This window comes from Gymnoscopelus braueri (genome assembly GCF_963280865.1).
Source record: "Gymnoscopelus braueri genome assembly, chromosome: 12".
In the NCBI taxonomy this organism is placed as follows: Eukaryota; Metazoa; Chordata; class Actinopteri; order Myctophiformes; family Myctophidae; genus Gymnoscopelus; species Gymnoscopelus braueri.
The window spans coordinates 25,016,938-25,022,481 of NC_137614.1; positions in this window are offsets into that span (position 1 = coordinate 25,016,938).

Consider the following 5,544-nt stretch of genomic DNA (forward strand, 5'->3'; position numbering starts at 1 on the left):
AGAACCTGGCCGACCAATGGGGACTCCTACTGATAAACTGTACTTGATATAGGCATAATGATATAGGCTCCAGGGAGAGACAGATCCCGCTAGACTTCATGAACTAGAGGGAACATAACTTGTTGTATGTTAAGGAAAGTTCATTGGGAGCCCAGAGATCTCTGTTAAGTAGGCCTACATTTCTTTATTCAATCTGTAATGATTTTAACTTCTGCTTTATTATTAAATATACTTAATTTTAACAGTAAAAGGTTGACAGCATATCACAATGGCTTACACTATATATTGATCAGCAACTTAGTGCTATACTAAAAATGAATTGAAAGCATACACCTACATATCTAGGACAGTGGTTCCCAAACTGGGGGTGGGACCCCCAGGGGGGGTCACCAGAACAATGTTTTCTCACTCAACAGTAAACAAACCAACAGGGTATCTGCACATTTCTAAAAGTGACAATTTAAACAATTGTAAGACATTTTTAAAACCTCCAAAAGAGACAAAAAAAACGCAAGAGACACAATTACTGCATCAAAAGTAATAAACAAACTATACTACAAAAAAAATGAAAATAGGTGATCTACAAGCTTGTACATCACCTATTTTACCATTATTTATCTGTGGAACCGAGTCAAACTAAATGTAATGCCTCAACTCCTACAATTCCAAGTGCTCCTCAGGGTGGGGGTCCCCAGTTCAAATATAATTCATGGCCTGAAAAGGTTGAGAACCACTGATCTAGGATAGAAGTTATTCGTCTTTGAGATGGATTCCCCTTGCACTGTCTTCATGACCTTACCTTCTTCCACGTGCTTGCCTCCTGCTGCAGCATAAAGGATGACGATGATGTGGCTGTAGGATTAGAGAGACATCAGACTACATCTCATGCTCCTTTTTTTTTTATCCCACGATTTTGTAACCCTTTTTCATCTGGTGCCAATTTTCTAAGTGATCCTGGGCGCTACACTCCCCCCACAAGCCTAGGGAGCCCAGGGCAGAGCTCATGCCTCCTTCAATGCATGAGACCTTCTTGTCACCCGACAGGGGGGGGGGTTCCCCGGTACGACGGCGTGGATTGTAGATCTGCTATATATTTTTTAAAGTTGTGAATATGTGTGCAAATCTTTGAATATATATATATATATACATCTTTTACATTTTTTGCTTCAGGAGGCCCTGGAACAAAATATTTTCAGATGGGGGTCCGCGGCCAAATACATATAATTTTAGGGGTCCTTGACATGAAAAAGTTTGAGAACCACTGATCTATATAGAAACATACGTTAAAAAAGGATTTAGAAGACATTTGTGGAATTCCCCAGAAGCAAAGATTTGAGTTGCAAATGTTCGCTTTAAATATATATATATATATATATATATATATATATATATATATATATATATATATATATATATATTCAAAGATTTGCACACATTTTCACGATTTTTCAAAAATAGTAGATCTACAAGCTCATAGCGCGGCACTCGGTACCACGCTATGAGCTTGTAGATCTGCTATTTTTTAAAAGCCTATGAAATCAAAGAAATTGCACAGATGCGTTCCCGGTCTGAATGGGTTAAGTAACTGGCTGCCTACAAATACTGATTTCAATTGGATATGGTCTCATGGGAAACCCATTGTGCACATATTCTTGTATGTTGTATATACCTTTATACCCTTTATCCACATTTGAGTAACTTCCATTTACTTTAATTGACAATATGTAACTGCAGTCAAAGGAAGCAAAAATAATTTCACCCCTTTTATACGTGGTGTACTACGTGTGCACTTGTGGTGTGACAATAAAGTTAAAGTTGAACTTTGAAACGTGGAATTGTATTGGTTCTTTTGATTAGTCTTTTAGTGTTCTTAAAGGATGACTTCAGTAATTTCCAACCTATCTTCATATAATTGGTCCTCACTAATGCTCATGATAATATGATACAAAAAAATACAAACTTTGCAGGAATAGAAAGCCTGCAGTTTCTATTAGCTTGGATTCCCCATCGATGATGTCACTGGTAGGCAGGTACAGAAAAATGGCACCACATTATCAAGAGCATTAGTGAGGACCGATTATATGAACGTAGGTTGAAAATGGGTGAAGTCGTCCTTTAAGTGGAAGCCCCACCCTGCAGGATTCTGATGACTACTTGACAGTTTAATGTGGTGCATGTCACCAGAGAGCACAGTAAAAGAAGGAAACAGCAGCCAAAGTCCAAAGTAGCGCAGGTTTATTGTACTGCAATGAGTAGATGGATTGCTGGGAATACAGCCACACTGAAAAGGCAGTTTATGAGTCATTATACTCACCACCTGAGTGATCTCCTAACAGCCAGAATAATAGACCCCAACACAGTGCAAGAATTGATACAAACCAAAATATGCAGATGTATGAGTCAGAACTAAGGAACCCATGCACTGATAACAGCTTTCCTGCCTGCATGTTCTCTAGAGCACTGTTCTCAACGTCTGGTCCGGGGCACACCAGGGGTCGTGGAATGGACCCTTGCAGGTCTGTAACTCTGAGTGAGTACAAATGGAACCATTTTGTATCTTTGGGACCTACACTGGGAATTGACACTGTAAAATGATCAGTGTTAATTTAACTCTGAGTGGGCAGAAAAGGAACCTTCGATTTCTACACTTTCAGAGTTACAGATCAGTAAGGGTCCATTTGGACCCCTGGTGGCCCCCGGACCCGATGTTGAGAAACGGTGCTCTAGACAAGAGCTCCAAGAGGAATTCCTGAACAGGAGTCTTTTCACTTGTCTACTAAATCTGGCAAAAAGCAAAGGAAGCTTGGTGTGTATGGTGGTCATAGACAGGGAATTTCTTTCGAATGTAATTGTATCATTTCTTTCTGTAAAATGCAATACATTGTCTTTTTTTGTGAGTGTCGAGATCCAAATCAGATTGACATTGCGTTTTTTTTTTATGGGAGCAGACTCAGAGTAAAGAAAGACTCGAGTTGCAGTCTCCCAACAATTTAGTGCTTATGTTTATAACTCAAAATCTGAGGATTAGGATCCAAGAGCTGAAAAATCACATTGAGCAGCAGTAAGCTTCAAAATCATGAATCTGTAAACTAGCATCAGTTGAGTTTCTCTTCAGTGTGAATGTGCCATTTCTTTTCACAGAATTAAAGAAGAAGAGGATTATAACTACTCATCTGCATTGTTCAAAACAACATGCAATTAAATCAAACAAGATTCAATGCAATCATGCTGGACCGTTTTATCATTGTGTTGTTCTTGCCTGGTCCCATTCATTCACCAACAAAGATAAGAAGTGTGTGAAACTACAGTGGCGCAATGGTAAGAAATTACTCAAGACACTGTAGATATTTAGCAATAGCACTTTATTGAACACAAACAACCCTAAGCCACAATACTGAATGACAAGACCAATTGGCTGCAGCAAACATTTTATAAAATAGATTCAGGTTTCTCATGTCACTAAATTCTCTTTTTTTTCTTTTAATGTCAGAAAGACAGATGCGGGTTTTTCCAAAACAGTGAATGATCTTATACATATTTAACATTTTTGTAACAAATCATCATTCACGTGTTCACACAAAGGAATAACAAGGCAAAGTGCTTTCAGGATTGCATTGTTGGAAAAAAAAGAAGAAAAAAAAAAGAAGAAGAAATGAATGGCTAGAGGTTTGGGTGAGCTAGTGGGTGAAGGGGACACGGTGGGGTCCTGTCCTAGAGGAGGTGTGTGGGCATTGCCTGATCAGAAAACCTCAAGCCTTTCACCTATGTCCTGTACCCCTTGTGGAGCGATGGGGGTGGGGTGGGGAGGTCGGGAGTCGGGGGTGGGGGGGGCAGACACCTATATAGCAGAATTTGGTTTGGAGTAGACAGATGACTTCAGAAGGCATACGGCTTGAGGGTCAGGGGACTCACCCTCATACAGGATAGTGAAATCTACCTCACGCATCTACCTCACGACAACCTGTGGTACAAGTCCAGCTGCAGGGAGAATGGCTAAGCCAGAAAACATGAAGCTGTAAACGTCCTAGTACACTGTAGGGGGGTATACATGTGTGTGTGTCTGTATTTATATATATATATATATATATATATATATATATATATATATATATATATATATATATATATATATATATATATATATATATATATATATATATATATATATATATATACATATATACACATACACACACACACACACACACACAACACTGTATACAGTATACACACACAGTATATGCACAAGAGGAATTCGAAAACAGATGGTAGTAAAATTAAATTAAAAAGTCGTTATTTTCAAAAGATGGTTCTTGTGGCCATGCATTACTGAATGTTAAAGGGGAGAGACTATCATCAGAATCTGCATCATAGCATTGTCTGGCTTCACATTCCAGTGGTATTTCTGTTGTATAAATGCTTTTCATAAATATTTTTTTTTCCACGTCAAATAGACATATACACATACAGCACAACCAAGCACACTTCATTATGTATAACTACCATTGCTTATGATAGAACTGTATTCCCATACGGTGAACAGATTTGCTTTAAGTCAAAAACAGGTGGAGAGACAAACAATACACAAGGCTGCAAAACAAGGAGGTAGGAAAAATGCTACTGAAAACAGCAAGTGATGCTAACATGATCGTTTACATAAATAATTCAACTATGCATCAGGCTTAAGGCTAATTCATACTTCGTGAAACAACAACAAATGAGCCTTTAGCCTGGACTTCTTGGATGCACCCAAGCACCTACAGTTTCTATCCAGGTCAACTGTTGAGAATAAATATGGTCAGCGTACTCTGAGACATTGTGAACAATGGACAAGTTATTTAATAAGATATAGCCAAATTAAGACATTAAGCAAAACGTAAATAGGTCAGGAAGAAAACGCACCAAACAGACAAATCCTATGTGGCTTTTACACATTATCCTGATCCAGAAGAAGCTGACTGGGATGCCAACTGGGGTGCTTAGCAGTATCCAAGAAATCTTACAGGGTGCTGTCAGCCTTATAGAATTTGAATCGTGTCTTTTGCCTGTATCCTTAGTACTGATCATGATTTAAATGGGCTAACTTAATTAGAGTAAGTTCCTTGGTCCTGTCGTCATCACAGGTCTACAGACCATGTTGCTGGTGATGGCATCGACTCCTTTACACACAGTAGACTAGTATATTTGCAGATTTGTAAATGAGGTAATTAGCGTTAAGCTAAATAGGGAACCCTGTCATTAACAAACATATGCCCACTCCATTCACCACCAGCAAAGCAAAAGAGGTTTCTAAAACCAATGGGCCAAGATTGTGAAAACAAAACTTAAAACAAAACAACTTTGGAATGTTGGGTGGACAAGCCAACTTTTTGTGAAGGTGCACCAAGAAATTATTTGATTGTAACTCATCATATGCCCTGATCCAGAGTCCTTCTACTCATATAAAGGGCTCCTTGGTATTATTCCCCAGATAAGCCACTCAATGTAAAACAGGCAACAATTATCTATAATTTTTTTCTTCCAAAATCTGTCATGAAGTAAGAC